We start from the raw sequence: 18504 nt of genomic DNA on the forward strand, positions 1-18504 counted from the left end.
CACATAGGTAGTAGAAAATACGATTAAAAACTCAATAGCTTTGTAACTGGAAGATGGATATTCTTCTAGTGATATCCAAAATTATGACAATGATTGCGGTTTATGTTTAGATACCAGAGTGACATCAAAAGATAACTATCAGTTTTTCTTTTTCACAATGATTAAGGGAGCAGGAGTTGATACCTTCCATGAACAGGTTATTGATCTGAGGTAACCTTTAAAGGGATGCTCATTTTCAGGATAGAAACAAAGTTTTGAACTAACGCTCTTAAATGTTGACTTACTATGTTAAATATGAATTTAGGATTGATGTCTGCAGCAATCAGAAAGTCTTGGAAAAGTGGAAACATTTCTACATCTTCTATGTAGCATTCTATGTCTGAATGCTACATAAGTTTCTCTGAATGTTTTTGGTTTATTGTGCATAATTGGTATATGTTCTGCACAGTGCAAAAGGTTGTTCAAAGAATCCTACAGGTTCCAAAGATATCTAAGACAAGCTAACAATATGTTTTTTAAGATTTTATTTATTGATTTTTAGAGGGGCAAGGGGAGAGAAACTCCAAAGCCTGGATTCGGCACTATTCTCTCAAAAAAGAAAGCAGCAGTTTCAGGCATGGCAACAAACCGTCTTGACAATACACAACATACTGCACTGCTTCACACACTCCCCTCCAATATACCCACAACCCCCCTGAACTCTTGCTAACTGTTCTTAGTCATTTAGAACTTACTACATGGAGAGATCAGTGTCAGCTTAAAAAGGTGAAAGGGTCCTGGACAGATGGCTCAGCTGGTTAAAAGCACTGTCCCACAGTGCAGAGGTTGCTTGTTCAATCCCTGGCCAGGGCACAGACAGGAACAGATTGAAGTTCCTCTCTCTCTCTCCCTTCCTTGCTCTCTAAAATCAATCAAATAAACATTAAAAGAAAAAGGTAAAAGGGCCTAAACGGTGGTGGCACAGTGGATAGAGCATCAACCTGGGACACTGAGGTTTCAGGTTCAAAAACCCGAGATTGCCAGCTTGAGCATGGTCACTGGCTCGAACAAGGGGTCACTGGCTCGGCTTGAGAACTGCCCCCCAACTCCCAGTCAAGGCATGCATAAGAAGCAATCAATGAACAACTAAAGTAACACAACTATGAGTTGATGCTTCTCATCTCTCTCCCTTCAGGTCTCTGTCTCTGTCTTTGTCTCTATCTATCTCTCCATCTCTCTCTCTCTCTCAAAATAAATAAATATAAGAAATAATTTCTATTTTAAACTGGTCAACTATATAGCTTGGACAATCAGATCATTAAACACAGTAATGGCAAAGACTGTGCCATACATTGCTTATACTCCTGTGCCTTTCAATAAATAAAGCTGTTGATTTAAGTTACTATTTCATGTCATTATTATACAGTTGGGATTTTTTTTTTAAAGTATAAGCCAAAGCTTCTGCCCCTTCAATATGAATTAGAATAGACTACATCAACATTTGAGCATGATGAATATTTACAACCTGTTTAGGAACATAGTTTTTCCCACTTTCCAAATGTCTCATCCTAGACCCACACTAACTAGCTAAAACAACAATGGACCTACTGTTTTAGTTGTTAATAATCACACACACAATAAAAAGGTAGGAGAAAGAGGAACCAGGGGAGAAAAAGCCGTTAGAGTAGCAATAAAGGAAGAGGCAGAATTATTACAAAACAATGCAACAGAAAATTTAGTTCATTCAATTCATGGGAATGAACCCTATACACTGGCCCTGGCCGGTTGGCTAAGTGGACAAGAGCATCAGTGCAGCATGCAGACGTCCTGGGTTCAATCCCAGGTCACGGCACACAGGAGAAGGAACCATCTGCTTCTCTTCCCCTTTTTTCCCCCTTCTCTCTCTCTCTCTTCCCCTCCTTCTCCCCTTCTCTCTCTCTCTCTCTCTCTCTCTCTCTCTCTTCCCCTCTGATAGCCAGCGGTTCAATTGGTTCCAGCATCAGCTCCTAACAGTATTAATAAAGAAAGCACTAATATATTAATATATAAAACATATACATTTCAAAGCCTGTAGAGGACCTTTTAATCATTAAATAGTCCATTCTTCTCACACATCAATCAATATATAATCGAGATTGCAACTACACATGAAGCAATCTTTTATCATATCTGATGAATACTTTTAATTGAAGATAAAGAAAATCCTCAAAACTACAAATAAATTAAAATCCTGTAGTTAAACAGGAGGAAGTTCCTGTGCCAACATCACTCAGGTTCACTTGTTTCATGGAAAACTTCAGCTTAACACTCTTATATGATATTCAAGCTCCCAAAACAGATGCTAAAAGATTTTCTACCTAAAGGAGAACAGTTCCCATCCATGCCCAGTATTACTGAGTGCAGCCATGTATAGTATTTTGGCCAATGTCTTTTAATGCTGGTTTACAGGACAGAGCGCTATTTCATGGGATAAGAAATAATAAACAAGTTTAAAGATCAAAAGCCATGCTCTGGCAGATGATAATGCAACTTCTCTCAAGACAAATACATGCTAAGTCAAGCTAACTCAGGGCAGAGATTCTATTCTGCCTCATGAGTGAAGAACATTCTCCTGGAATCTAGACCATGACTGGTTTTGGAATTAGCTTTCTAGGGACAATGGTTTTCAAACTAGGTTCAAAAAACATCAAGACTTTTACTAATATTTGTTACTTTCAATTTTTTGAATTAACTTTTTCAATAACAAAGTTATACAAAGGCGTGTTACACACCAATTTTAACAAAATGGAAACAGACGAGCTCCATGCAGTTATGCCTACCGAGTTAATTTGCTTTTGTACAGCCATTTATGTCCATCTGCTAAATGTGAAATTCTTTTTTTTTTTTTTTTTTTTTTTGCATTTTTCTGAAGCTGGAAACAGGGAGAGACAGTCAGACAGACTCCCGCATGCGCCCGACCGGGATCCACCTGGCATGCCCACCAGGGGCGACGCTCTGCCCATCCTAGGCGTTGACATGTTGCGACCAGAGCCACTCTAGCGCCTGAGGCAGAGGCCAAGGAGCCATCCACAGCTCCCGGGCCATCTCTGCTCCAATGGAGCCTTGGCTGCGGGAGGGGAAGAGAGAGACAGAGAGGAAGGCGCGGCGGAGGGGTAGAGAAGCAAATGGGCGCTTCTCCTGTGTGCCCTGGCCGGGAATCAAACCCGAGTCCTCCGCATGCTAGGTGAATGTGAAATTCTTTAAAATGTGTAGCTGTTCACTGGTGTTTCTCCTTTTTCTTCTTACTCAGAACCGTCTTTCTCCACTCACAGAAAATGATACAAACACACACAGATGCTGCACTCCACTAAGTGTCAAGCTCCTTGCCTTGGCACATGCTCTAGCAGTGGTTTTCAACCACCAGTCAGTGGAAAACATGGCTCTACACAACATGTCATCACTGTCAGCATGACTATCTCAAATAGGAAGGTTTGGGTCCTTCTTGACCTACTTTTATAAAAGCATTATCATAAGATTTCAATACTTCAATAATTTACATGTTTCTGTAAGGTAAAATGAACCTCAATGAACTGTATTAAAATTTCTTTAAAATTCTGAAATTCAAGAAAACTATCTGATAATGGATATAACAATGTTAATCAGTCTCAAGGCAAGTTAACAATTAGTATTAGAAACTAACACCATGCAGTTCTTCTATCATTATCAAACACGCTGATAATAGCATATGAAACGAAATCTTATATAAATAAGCAAAGTAATAGCTATTTGCAACTGAAGGTCACTTTTTATGGCAAAGAAAAAAATATAACTCAACTTTCTGAATATGTTTAATGAAGTTAAATCTTGCAAAATTTTATGAGCCCTGTCACATTATAAAATTATTTGGGGAGGAGGACAGTAAGCATTAAAAAAAAAAACAAAAAATCAAAGGTTATGGGAGGAGAGAAGAATATTTCAACATAATTTAAATCTCACAATAAAAATTCCATACCTGCCTGACCAGGCAGTGGCACAGTGGATAGAACTTCGGACTGGGACATGAAGGACCCAGGTCCGAAATCCCGAGGTCGCTGGCTTGAGTGCGGGTTCATCACTTGAGCAAGGGCTCACCAGCTTGAGCGAGAGGTCGCTGGATTGAGTTTGGGACCACAGACATGACCCCAAGGTCACTGGCTTGAGCCCAAGGTCGCTGGCTTGAGCAAGGAGTCACTCGCTCTGCTGTAGCCACCCTCCCCCCACCAAGGCACATGAGAGAAAGCAATCACGGAACAACTAAAGAGCTACAACAAAGAACTGATGCTTCTCATCTCTCTCCCTTCCTGTCTGTCTGTCCCTATCTGTCCCTCTCTCTGATTCTCGGACCTGTCCATGAATGAATGAATGAATGAATGAATGAATGAATGAATGAATGCATGCCATGTTCAAGGTAAGTTACTACATATAACATAAAAAACTAGTATATATTGGCCCTGGCCGGTTGGCTCAGCAGTAGAGCGTCGGCCTGGCGTGCGGGGGACCGGGGTTCGATTCCCGGCCAGGGCACATAGGAGAAGCGCCCATTTACTTCTCCCTCCCCCACCCCCTCCTTCCTCTCTGTCTCTCTCTTCCCCTCCCGCAGCCAAGGCTCCATTGGAGCAAAGATGGCCCGGGCGCTGGGGATGGCTCCTTGGCCTCTGCCCCAGGTGCTAGAGTGGCTCTCCTCGCGGCAGAGCATCGCCCCAGAGGGGCAGAGCATCGCCCCCTGGTGGGCAGAGCGTCGTCCCCTGGTGGGCGTGCCGGATGGATCCCAGTCGGGCGCATGCGGGAGTCTGTCTGACTGTCTCTCCCCGTTTCCAGCTTCAGAAAAATACAAAAAAAAACTAGTATATATTCTGGACAAGGCCCTGGCCCGTTGGCTCAGCGGTAGAGCGTCGGCTTGGCGTGCGGGGGACCCGAGTTCAATTCCCGGCCAGGGCACATAGGAGAAGCGCCCATTTGCTTCTCCACCCCCCCCCCTCTCTGTCTCTCTCTTCCCCTCCCGCAGCCAAGGCTCCATTGGAGCAAAGATGGCCCGGGCGCTGGGGATGGCTCCTTGGCCTCTGCCCCAGGTGCTAGAGTGGCTCTCGTCGCGGCAGAGCATCGCCCCGGAGGGGCAGAGCATCGCCCCCTAGTGGGCAGAGCGTCGTCCCCTGGTGGGCGTGCCGGATGGATCCCAGTCGGGCGCATGCGGGAGTCTGTCTGACTGTCTCTCCCCGTTTCCAGCTTCAGAAAAATACAAAAAAAAAACTAGTATATATTCTGGACAAGGCCCTGGCCCGTTGGCTCAGCGGTAGAGCGTCGGCTTGGCGTGCGGGGGACCCGAGTTCAATTCCCGGCCAGGGCACATAGGAGAAGCGCCCATTTGCTTCTCCACCCCCCCCCTCCCTCTCTGTCTCTCTCTTCCCCTCCCGCAGCCAAGGCTCCATTGGAGCAAAGATGGCCCGGGCGCTGGGGATGGCTCCTTGGCCTCTGCCCCAGGTGCTAGAGTGGCTCTTGTCGCGGCAGAGCGACGCCCCAGAGGGGCAGAGCATCGTCCCCTGGTGGGCAGAGCATCGCCCCTGGTGGGCGTGCCGGGTGGATCCCGGTCGGGCGCATGTGGGAGTCTGTCTGTCTCTCCCCGTTTCCAGCTTCAGAAAAATACAAAAAAAAAAAAAAAAAAAGCTTATTGTAAACAAATTTATTGGATGCATACACTACTGCTTAAATATATTCAATAATTAGAAAAAAGAAACTAGGAAAAAACATCTAAAATTATGTGAAATCTTTACCCTTTAGGCCCTGGCCAGTTTGCTCAGTGTTAGAGTGTCAGCCTAGCAAGTGGTTGTCCTGGGTTTGATTCCCAGTCAGGGCATACAGGAAAAATGCCCATCTGCTTCTCTATCCCTCCCCCACTGATATCTCTCTCTCTCTCTCTCTCTTTCTCTCTTTTCCTCCTTCCCTCCCTCCCTCTCCTTCGGCCATAGCTCAAATGGAGCAAGTTGGCCCCAGGTGCTGAGGGTGGCTCCATGGCCTTTGCCTCAGGCACTAAAAAGAGCTTGGTCGCTGCCAGAGGGGCAAAGAGCATCACCCCCTAGTGGGCTTCCTGAGTGGATCCCAGTCCTGGCACATGTGGGAGTCTGTCTCTGTCTATGCCTCCCCTCCTCTCACTGAGTAAAAAAAGAAATCTTTACACTTTAGGCAATATCATAAATGTTGGAGATCTCACTTTTTTTTTTTCTTTTTTTGAAGCTGGAAACGGGGAGAGACAGTCAGACAGACTCCCGCATGCGCCCAACCGGGATCCACCCGGCACGCCCACCAGGGGTGAAGCTCTGCCCACCAGGGGACAATGCTCTGCTGCGACCAGAGCCACTCTAGCGCCTGGGGCAGAGGCCAAGGAGCCATCCCCAGCGCCCCGGCCATCTTTGCTCCAATGGAGCCTTGGCTGCGGGAGGGGAAGAGAGAGACAGAGAAGAAGGGGGGGGGGTGGAGAAGCAAATGGGCGCTTCTCCTATGTGCCCTGGCCGGGAATCGAACCCGGGTCCCCCGCACGCCAGGCCGACACTCTTACCACTGAGCCAACCGGCCAGGGCCCTTTTTTTTTTCTTTTATTGTATTTTTCTTAAGCAGGGAGGCAGAGAAGACATACTCCCGCATGCACCCAACCAGAATCCACCTGGCTAGCCCACTAGGCGGTGTTGCTCTGCCCATCTGGGGCTGTTGCTTCACTGTAATTGGAGCCATTTTAGTGCCTGAGGTGAGGCCATGATGCCATCCTCAGTGCCCGGGCCAACTTGCTCCATTGGAGCCTTGGCTGAGGAAGGGGAAGAGAGAGACAGAGAGAAGGGACAGGGGAGGGATGGAGAAGCCAGATGGTCACTTCTCTTTTGTGCCCTGACCAGGAATTAAACCTGAGACATCTGCACGCCAGGCTGATGCTCTACCACTGAGCCAACTGGCCAGGGCTCACATTTTTTTAATGATATATTTATTCCTGCAAGGATGTTTATTTGTAAAACATCATGCACAACAGGAGGGGGGGACATTTAAGTACATACAGATTACTTTTTAGTACGCCCTCAAATAAGTTGGTCAAAACATGAGATCTGCACTAGTGGTTATAAAATGACAAAAAGAACTGCAGAAGTAATGGTCTTACAAAATTTTTTATCTAAATGTAGTATAAGTAAGAATGGCAGCCCTGGTTGGTTGGCTCAGCAGTAGAGCATTGGCCCCGAGTGTGGAAGTCCTGAGTTCAATTCCCAGCCAGGGCACACAGGAGAAGCGCCCATCTGCTTCTCCACCCCTCCCCCTCTTCTTTCTCTCTCTCTCTCTTCTCCTCCCACAGCCAAGGCTCCATTGGAGCAAAGTTAGCCCGGGCGCTGGGGATGGCTCCATGGCCTCCGCCTCAGGCGCTAGAATGGCTCAGGCCACAACAGAGCAACACCCCAGATGGGTAGAGCATCGCCCTCTGGTGGGCATGCCGGGTGGATCCCAGTCAGGTGTATGCGAGAGTCTGTCTGACTGCCTCCCCGCTTCTAACTTTGGGGGGGGGGGGAATGGCATGCTCCATAGATAAGCATGAGCTATTAAGTAGATGCCAGCATGATTCAAATGGTCGATTTTATTAAGGTACAGTTAAATTTCAGACTTCACAGTTATCTGTAACTATGTATATGAGGAGTTCCAGAATCCCCTCTCCTTTGTGAAACTGTTGACTGTCTATAGCACGTTCTATTATAAATAGTTCAAATAAAACAAAAACAAAAAAAGTAGCCTGGCTTTTTTGGTTATCATGAAACTCCTTTAGTATCTCTTAATTACACCATATATTCACCAGCTGGTGCACTGCCAGTATTTTAAACAATTTTACAGGGTAAGGTTTTATACTTTTTGCTACTATGCTTTACAGCTCAAAATAATGTTACTGACAAAATTAAAACAATATTTGAATTAAATGTGCAAAACAAAATGTTTTATCTGTTTTAAACTTCTAATTATTTTTTAAACGACACTGATGTTTATACACACACAACAAAGATTGAATTAGTCATGAAACTTATTCAACAATCACTCCAAATTGAACAGGTACAAATTAAGGAACATTAGATTCCACTTGAAAATTAAAATCTCCTGCTACTCTTGTTTTAAAACTTCCAGATCAGAATAACTGAAGCACTCTCAAAGCAGTCCATACACAGCACAGAGGTTACGGGAAGCACTCTCAAAGCAGTCCATACACAGCACAGAGGTTACGGGAAGCACTCTCAAAGCAGTCCATACACAGCACAGAGGTTACGGGAAGCACTCTCAAAGCAGTCCATACACAGCACAGAGGTTACGGCACCAGATATGAGCCTAGGGATGCCACCGACTCACTGCCTCAATTTTTTACATCTGTAAAATGGAGATAAAAATAACTACCTACATGTTTGAGTAGTTGTGTAAATAATACATATGAAACCCTTATTAAGAGCCTAGCACTTGGTGCTAAAAAATGTTAGATGCCTTTATTATTGTTAGACAAGGTGTTTTTAAAAACTATTGGCATTTACAAGAACTTTCCTATGTAAACCAGATTTTTTTTTCTTTTTTTTTCCTGAAGCTGGAAACGGGGAGAGACAGTCAGACAGACTCCCGCATGCGCCCAATAGGGATCCACCCAGCACGCCCACCAGGGGCGATGCTCTGCCCTTCTGGGGCGTCGCTCTGCTACAACGAGAGCCACTCTAGCGCCTGGGGCAGAGGCCAAGGAGCCATCCCCAGCGCCCGGGCCATCTTTGCTCCAACGGAGCCTCAGCTGCGGGAGGGAAAGAGAGAGACAGAGAGGAAGGAGGGGGGGTGGTGGAGAAGCAAATGGGTGCTTCTCCTATGTGCCCTGGCCGGGAATCGAACCCGGGTCCCCCGCACGCCAGACCGACGCTCTACCGCTGAGCCAACCAGCCAGGGCAAAACCAGATTTTTTTTGATACTGTACAACCAAAACACAAAAATAACCTAGAGCTTCCTAAAGCTTATCAAACTGACTGACTTCCTTAAAAATTTGATAAACTTATAAAATAAATTAATACTAAAATTCCACTTTTACAGTTATTAGGGCTCTAGATAAAATTTCATTAGTGCTTGACCAGATGGTGGCACAGTGAATAGAACATCAACCTGGGACACTGAGGTCCCAGGTTCAAAAACTGAAGTAGATCAGCTTGAGTGGGTTCATCTGGCTTTAGCACAGGCTCACCAGCTTGAACACAGGGTACCCAGCTTGAGTGGTGGGATCACAGGCACAACCCCATGGTCACTGACTTGAGTGCAAGGTCACTGGCTTGAGCAAAGGGTCACTGGCTCGGCTGGAGCTCCCCAGCTAAGTCATGTATGAGAAGCAATCAATGAACAACTAAGGTGCCGCAACTACAAGTTGATGGTTCTCATCTCTCTCTCTTCCTGTCTCTCTTACTCTTAAAATAATTTCTCATTAACAAAACCTCAGACTAGGTCAAAGAGTTCAGGAAACAAATTTTGGCTATAAAATGTTATTTCGGGAACCAACTTAATCAGAAGTGATCTTACCTTCAATATTTAAAATATCTAATTCAGATAATAGTGCAAATTCACCCAAGCTCAAAACTGGATGCTTCCAGGTGAGCTTGTTTTCAAGAATAAAAATATTTCGAAATGTTTTGAAAAAGACAATGAATTCTTTTCCTTTTGCCATAACAAGATAATCCCAGGGAGAAAATCTGTGAGGCTCAGAAATAACTGTTTTCAGTTCAAGAATTGAAATAGTAAAGAAAAAAAGCAGGTAAAAAATAGTAAAGAATTAAAAGGAAAAAAAATAAAACTATTTTACCACAATTTTTTTAATTATTAAATTAAAACAAAATAAATTATTTTCCATGACCCCATGCATAGACTATAACTGTACTTCCCCAAAATCCAATATCCATTCTTTTTGGACAAGATAAAAATATGAAATAAAATTTTTTAAAGCAATAAATTGTTTCACATAATAAAGAATATGTAAGTCTGTTTTTCTGAAAGTTGAGATATTATGGTATGAAGATATTTTGCAAAAGGTCCTCAGGGAAAAATAACTGTTAACTATAGGAAATAAGGAAATGTGGATGCTACGGGGACAATTAACGGGCTCATGCACAATTTCAGCAGGCTGTCGTTTCCCTGCGTAGCAGTTATCACGTTCGCCTCACAATTTCAGCAGGCCCGCTCTGCCTCTGCCTAAAGAAGTCAGCATTCTGACAGTGGTTAAGAAAAGTCAGGGCTCCTGAAAAAAGAAGCTTTAAAAGCTAAGGTATAAATATTTCATGGGAAATATTTTAGGAGCTAAGTCAAGGTTTGTATTTTCCCCACAATTTGTTAGTGGGGGGGGGGGATGAAAATCTAAAAATATCCCCTCAAGAGCTCAGAATAGCTCCTCTAAAATAGAATTCTAGATTTTACCCCCAAAACAAAAACTGACATATTTATTGTCATTATTGCAACACAGGCTACTTTTATTAACACATCATTAGTTACACCAGAATTGTTACATGCCACCAAGCCAAAGTCAGTGTGGAAAATATATTAGACAACTCTTTGGCAAAACAGGGCTTGCAACAAGGCAATGAAAACCATAAAGTAACTCTGATGAAAGCTGGGGTATAATACAAATATTCAGGTTCCTTTTAAATGTGAAAGCCTAATTCATTAAGAAAGAAAACCCTCAAGGAAACTCAGCACTGGATCGTAAGTCACTCACCTCTCATGTTACGGAGTGAGTGCAGCAGAACTAGGATGTGTCTCATACAGTATTAACTAGCAAAGCAAGATATTAATGTTAAATGTTTGCTTGTTCGCCAGCCCTCTCCTACTGCTAAGTACTATACGTTATTTGTCTTCAAATTATTTTTTTTAAAAATAAGTTTTAATGAAAACTAAGCCTAAGTAAAAGCACACTTATTCTCTCTCAAAAATACCCATAGGCAAACAAAAGCCTGGTCTGAAAAGTCTAAAAAATGCTGAGAGTTCTTATGAATCTCTAAAGGATTCTCCTTTCATTTGAAAGACAAGAAAAGTCCCCCCCAAAAAAAGAAAGAAGTTGCTGAAAAATGTATAGGGAATGATAAATTAGCAACAGCCCTTGTCCTCAAGCAGCTTAATATTAACAATAAATGTCAGCTACAAAAGATATCACACAAAACAAAACAAGATTAACTGTCATATGACACACACACCCCCCTCAGACAATTAGGCTATCTAAGTTCAAAGGAGGGAATGATCACCTGGGCCGGGTAAACTGAGAGAGCCCCCTACTGCTGAGAAGCAGGGGAGGCTGTCAGGAATGTGTGGCAGTAACTGAAATGAACAGCATTCAATCCCTAGACTTGGGTTCTCATCATCACAGTTCTTACTTGGCTTAAGAAAGCTACTTTGGAATAAAGATGTGGACCTGACACCTTTTATCAGCATTAACCAATTAATATGGATAAGAAGGGAAAAAAGATATATAACCAAATTCCAGGTTTCTGCCACTCCCGAATAATTAAGCAAGCAAGCAAGCAAGCAAGCAAGCATCAAGACCTAAACTGGGTAAAACAAACATCTGTGACTCAGCTTAGGACCAGGTGTAAATGCAAGTTCTGGTTAAACAAAACAACTGCTTACTTTGATTTCCCTCCTGTGTAAGTAGGTTAATTGCCCAAGATGAAATGACATCTTCAAAAGCAGAAATTTTAAGAGATGACAATCAAGCAGAAGGGGAAAAAAAAAATGCACAGAAAACAACAGAACCACCACAGAGCTGGTAGTTCAAATGCTGCTTGGTTTCTTTGCCAAAAAAAGTTAATTTCTATGTTTAACACCTTTCCTCTGTTTTGCCATGGTTTTTCAAATGCTGAATGCTGATCAAGAAATCATATCACTTAAGAAATTCTGGCCCTGGCTGATTGGCTCAGTAGTAGAGTGCTGGCCCAGCGTGGTCGACCAGTTTATTCCCAGTCAGAGCACACAGAAGCACCCATCTGCTTCTATATCCTTCCCCCTCTCACTTTTCTCTCTCTCTCTTCCCCTCCTGCAGCCATGACTCAGTTGGAGTGAGCTGGCCCTGGGTACGGAAGATGCCTCCATGCCCTCCACCTCAGGCACTAAGACAAGCTCGGTTTCTGAGCAATGGAGCAACATCCTAAGTGGGCAGAGCATCGCTCCCAGTGGGCTTCCTGGGTAGATCCGAGTCAGGGCAATGCAGGAGTTTGTCTCTGTCTCTGTCTCTGCCTCCCCTTCTCTCACTGAATAAAAGAACCAAAATTTTTTTTAAAAAAGCAGCAGCAGTTCTTGGGCCCTGGCCAGTTTGCTCAGCAGTAGAGGATTGGCCCAGTGTGTGGAAGTCCTGGGTTCGATTCCAGGTCAGGGAACACAGGTGAAGGGACTATCTGCTGCTCCACCCCGTCCCCTCCCTCTTCTTTCCCTCTCTCACTCTCTCTTTCTTCTCCCATAGCTATGGCTTGAATAGTTCAAGTAAGTTGGTCCCAAGTGCTGAGGATGGCTCCATGGCCTTGCCTCAGGCACTGAAATAGCTCGCAAGGAGCAACAGAGCAGCGTCCCCAGATGAGTACAGCATCACCCAGTAGGGGGCTTACTGGGTGGATCCCCATCAGGGTACAAGCAGGGGTCTGTCTGCCTGTCTCGGTGCCTCTAAATAATTTTTTTTTTTAATTCTGGAAAGTCATATTTCTCTTTTCTGTTGTGTGTTCTGGAGCAGAGATAGATCTGTTTTGTCTTATTTCTGAATCAAAACAAAGCAGAAACCTTAGCCAGAATCATTTACATCAGAAATGTGAATTTATGTATCAGACAATACTGTTAAGAGGAGAAAAGAGGAGAAATATTCTGTCTGGGGACTTGTCTTATAAGACTTTTGACCTGTCTGGACCTAAAAACAATCTTCTCCCCTTCCAAGCAGAGTTAAATAACAAGTTGTGTTTATTGCTTACCAGGTGCCAGGCACTGTTCTAAGTTCTCTACATGATTACTCTTCACTACCATAGTATGGGTGTCCCTGTTTTACAGATGAGGAAACAAAGGCAGTACACCATATTCTTCAATGTATAAGACACACTCTTTTCTGAAAATTTTGGGGTCTAAAAACTGGGTGTGTCTTATATAGTGGTTGTAGATTTTTTTACTTGCATTTTCTGCTTTTTCACACTTGTTTTTGCACTCACGGTTAGTTTTTTTACTTGCATTTCCTGTTTTGCACTTGTTGTCTTTGCGCACATTGTTTCACACTTGTTACCAGTATATTACAGTAGGTTACATTTTGCCACCTTCTGCCCGGAAGTGGCTCAGAAAAGATTTTCGTACAGTGCTGAATTCAAGTTAAAAGTGATCCAGTTTGCAAAAGTGAATGGAAATCATGTTGCTGAACATAAGTTTGGTCCTCCTCCAACTGAGAAATCAATCGGAGACTGGCTACGGGAAGAAGAAACCCTACTGAAAACACCACAGCAGAAGAAGGCCATGAGATGCAAGTCAACAAAATGGCCTGATTTAGAGAGGGAACTGCAGCTAGGGATTGAAGAGCAAAGGGCAACTGGAATTTTTTGTGTCCACAAAGATGGTTCAGCATGAGGCAAGAAGAATTGCTGATGAAAAAGAAGTTACTGATTTCAAAGGAGGACACAATTGGTGCTTCAGGTTCATGAAACAGAATGCACTAAGCATGCGTACATGCACCAGACTTGCCCAAAAGATGACTGAAAGCTATGAGCAGAGGTCCTTGAATTTCATCATTTTGTCATTCAGTGTCAGAAGACACATCAGTTTGAATTGGGTCAGATTGCAAATATGGACAAAGTCCCCTTTAATTTGATGTCCCAAATAATAGAACTGTTGATAAGAAGGGAGTGAAAACTGTCACTGTGAAGACAAATGGACATGGAAAGAGCCATTATCCAGTTGTTCTAGCTTGTTGTGCTGACGGAACCAAGCTGCCTCCTATGCTGATTTTCAAACACAAAACAATGCCAAAGGAAGACATTCCTCGAGGATTGTCCATGTTCATGGGTCAGGATGGGATGAATATCTGGTTTGAGAAAGTTTGGAGAAGGAGACCAGATGGGCTCTTACACAAACCTCCCCTATTGGTGCTTGATCAGTTCAGGGCACACAACAAAAAACACAAAGAAGATTGCTGCAGAGAAAAAAACAAAACTTGCCATCATACTTGTAGGCTTGACATCCCAGCTCCAACCGCTTGATGTCAGCATTAACAAATCCTTCAAAGCTGCCATGAGAGATGAATAGAACCAACAGATGAAGTCTTCTGGGGACAATGTGACACCAGCAGGAAGAGTGAAGAAACCAACTATAGCAGAAGATTGTCCTTGGATGAAAAGATCCTGGGATAATATCAAGATTGATATCACTGTCAAGTCATTTAAGTGTGGCATTTCAACTGCCACAGATGAAACTGAGGACAAGGAAAGATATGAAGACAGTGATTCATCATCAGACACAGATGAGGACAAGCTAATGGATGAGAGTTTTAACACTGATGAGTTGTATGAATTTTATGATGAATAAAACTTGAGTTCAATAACTTTATATAACACATTTTTTTCCAAATTTCGGGCCCCCAAATTAAGGTGCATCTTATACGTGGGAGCGCCTTATACATGGGGAAATATGAGATTTATATATATATATATGTATATAATATATTTAAAAGGATATAATGGTAAAAAAAAAAAAAACTGAGTTCAAATGAAGAATTATGGGAGAGTAGTAGTGAATAAACCTGAAAATGTAGGCAATATTAGGGGTCAGGTGATCAAGAAATATGAAGGTTCAAATAAAGAGTTTGTCTGAAGGTTCAAACAAAGAGTTCAGATAAACATTACAATCATATCATTTTTTAATTGATATTAAAGAGCAAGAGAGACAGGAAGGGAGAGAGAGGAAGGAGGAGATGAGAAGCATCAACTCTTGGTTGCTTCACTTTAGCTGTTCACAGATTGCTATTCATATGTGCCTTAATGGAGGGACCTTGGACTCAAGCCAGCAAGCTTGGGCTTCAAGCCAGTGACCTCTGGGCTCAAGCCAGTGACATGGAATCATGAAGACAATCCCATGCTCAAGCCAGTGACCTTGTACTCAAACTGGATGAGCCTGCACTCAAGCCAGTGAATTTGGGGTTTTAAACCAGGGACCTCTCAGCATACCAGGTCAATGCTCTATCCACTGTTCCACCACCAGTCAGGCAATCACATCTTATTTTAAAATGTAAACTAGTATTACTATTCTCTGCAAGTTGGATACCTATAGAAATGAGAGGACAGATCATTTCCCCCAACTTGGGGGCAAGGGATAGAAAAGAATAGCAAAGAACTGAATTTGAGAAAAGTTACAGGCTCCACCTCCATTAAGCTCTTCAAGGATTCACAAGGCACACTGGCTTTAAGAGAACCCATTTGCCCTTTAGTAAAGAAATTGATTAATTTTATTTACTATTCTATAATTTTGTTTTGGAATTCTAACAGTTCCCAAACTTACTTCCCTTTCCTCCTAGAACATTTATTTAAATACTGAGGGACACTACAGTTCTACAGAGCTCATTCTGGGAAACTTTGATACCAAAATACCTGAAAAATGGGTTGTGATCTCACATGAGGGAAAGGAAATCTTTTAGCCCTATAATCATGTGTCAGAAAGACTTGCCTAAGATTATGACTACTCTGGAAATCTCCATTATATTTTTACCCTAAGTGGCAAATAAAACCAACTATAGAAATACAATGGGTACCATACATTGTTTTCTACTTTGAAAACAACAAAAATTTTAAGACTACGCTCTGACAACAATACAACTTGAATTAACTTCTGATTTCCTTTCCCAGAGTGGCCCAAGTATTACACAGATGTATTATTCTTTCCTAAGAAAAAAGAAAAGGTAGAGCTTGTTTATCTTGACTCTATTTTCCATGTCTTTTTCATCTTTTTTCTTTCTAAATCACCATTCTCTATTCCTCTATCTATATGTGGTTTCTCTTGTATTGGCCCACTTTTGTTCTGTGTACGTACCTCTTGTCCTCTTTATTTCTCCCACCACACTGTTCCAATTATTACCCTGAGCCTGTAGAGTCTATTATGACCAGAGAACATGTTCAACTGCTAATAAGTGATGCAGGGAGGACATGCAGTGCCCCCATTCTGACCCACAGGAGATACTGCCCATCCACCAAAGCACTCCTTACCACTAAAACCAGTGCTCTCAGCAGCTAGTTTCAGTCTCCTGAAATCTATTTACAGGCATGTTCTCTGTGATCCCATGCGCAAGTTTTAGATTCCGCAGGCTGAAATGTGAATACACGAGCAAATACAACATATAGGCTAGAAAAGAAACACGGATTGTCTTGGAGGCTAGAGTAGTGTCTTGTTGCATACCTAAAAGTGTCTGGTTTCTAAAAGTTAGTACCTGCATCAGAAGTGCTTGAGGCATAAAACAAGCCCTTGCCAAAGTGGCTGTACCACACAGGAAACCCTGGACAGGTAGAACCACTATACAGGTAGCACACATGAGAATGAATAAAAACAATAAGGATAAACTTTAAAACAACCCTAAAGTATTTACCTTCTATGTTGCTTTCCTCCAGACTGACTACCTAACGTTTTCAGTAAGGATTTCATTGTGCTGTCTTCCTGAGTTGGAGTTCAAATCAACATTTGCAACCATCCTGATTAATGAAAGTCAAATTGGTTAAAATGCTGTAAAAACACGCCTTCTTTCACAATAGTTATTCTCTTTCTGTAGACTGCAGCAGCAGGAAGAAAAATATGACTTCATTTAATGATGGCACATAACTAAAAGCTAATTAAGATAAGTAAAAATTGTTTACTTAGTAACCACCAAATTCTGTAAGAAAATAGTTGTTGGTGTAATTATGCAGTTTTGTATCTCATTAAGTACTCTAGTACAAGATTATGTATTGTGCAACAATAGTATTTGCAGAACCAGTAAAAATCTAAAGCTATTGCCATAAAGTTGTTTACATATTGCCTTAGAATAAGTCACTTTTTCCCTTTTAAAAGTAAAACATGTTCACAAGAGTCCCCCAAACCAGCCACCTCTATATTGAAATTACAAATTATTTACTTGATCAGTATCCTAAATTGAAAATCTGAAGAAATAGTACTTTTTGAAGCATGACTCCCTGCCCCCACCCAGATACCAGGAAACAACTCAAGAAACCAAGGAGAGGGAAAGTTTAATAACTAAAAGGAAAACAGAAGAAAAACAGAAAACAGTTTCTAAACTCCACTTCTACTTCTATCTCAGCATTAATCTGTATCTAACCTGTAAATGTAAAACCATATAAAGATTTTTTTAAAAGTGAAACTCAGCCTGACCAGGCAGTGGCGCAGTGGATAGAGCATTGGACTGGGAAGCAGAGGACCCAGGTTTGAAACCCCGAGGTCGCCCGGCTTGAGTCCAAGGTCACAAGCTTGAGCAAGGTCTACTGTAGCCCCTCCGGTCAAGACACATATGAGAAAGCAATCAATGAATAATGAAGGTTCTGCAATGAAGAACTGATGCTTCTCATCTCTCTCCCTTCCTGTCTGTCAGTCCCTCTTTCTATCTTTGTCTCCATCACCAAAAAATAAAATAAAATAAAATTATACTTGATCAGACTAATATAAAAAAAAGTGAAATTCAGTCATCAGTTCCTCGTGCTGAGGACTTAGATAGTTCTGAAATCCATACTGAAATCTATACTGATATCCAACTCTATGTATAAAATGTATCTATGTATCTATGTCCAGTCTAAGTATCTTCCTAAATAATACTGAAATAATACTGAAATCCATCTGATATCCAACTCACATAAATCAGCAGCAAACACACTACCACTCACAAAACCAACTTTAGATGACATTTTCGTAAGAGTTCCCCCAAAATGCCCTCATAATTCCACTAACTGTATTAACCATGCCTTAACATAGCTTGAATATAGCCAAGCTTGCCTTCTGTATCATGCCACTACTAGGGTGACCAACAAACTGAGCTGTCTCCAAATAGGGCCCGTGTTTCATTATTCAACCATATCTTGGCCTCCAAATCTAATTTCTGTTTTCCCTTGGTCTGAACCGTGTATACAGTGTGTCCGTAAAGTCATGGTGCACTTTTGACCAGTCACAGGAAAGCAACAGAAGACAATAGAAATGTGAAATCTGCACCAAATAAAAGGAAAACCCTCCCAGTTTCATACCTATTCAGTGCAGTTCGATGTGAGCTCATGCACAGATTTTTTTAGGGCTCCTTAGGTAGCTATCCTGTATAGCCTCTACAGACTCGTCACTGACTGATAGCCTACCAGAATGGGGTTTCTCCACCAAACTGCCGGTTTCCTTCAACTGCTTATCCCACCAAGTAATGTTATTCCTATGTGATGGCGCTTCGTTATAAACGCACCAATATTCACATTGCACTTTGGTCACGGATTTGAATTTAACGAGCCACAGAACACACTGAACACTGTA

The 18504-nt window shown here is 42.4% G+C and overlaps 1 protein-coding gene across 6 annotated transcripts in view; it reads right to left on the bottom strand.

Annotated features, from left to right (window-relative positions):
* The window catches only part of SIK3 (SIK family kinase 3), a 238369-nt gene that overhangs the window by 167054 nt on the left and 52811 nt on the right, over positions 1–18504 (bottom strand). The window lies entirely within an intron of this gene.

The sequence above is a fragment of the Saccopteryx bilineata genome, chromosome 1, assembly GCF_036850765.1.
Source record: "Saccopteryx bilineata isolate mSacBil1 chromosome 1, mSacBil1_pri_phased_curated, whole genome shotgun sequence".
NCBI lineage: Eukaryota > Metazoa > Chordata > Mammalia > Chiroptera > Emballonuridae > Saccopteryx > Saccopteryx bilineata.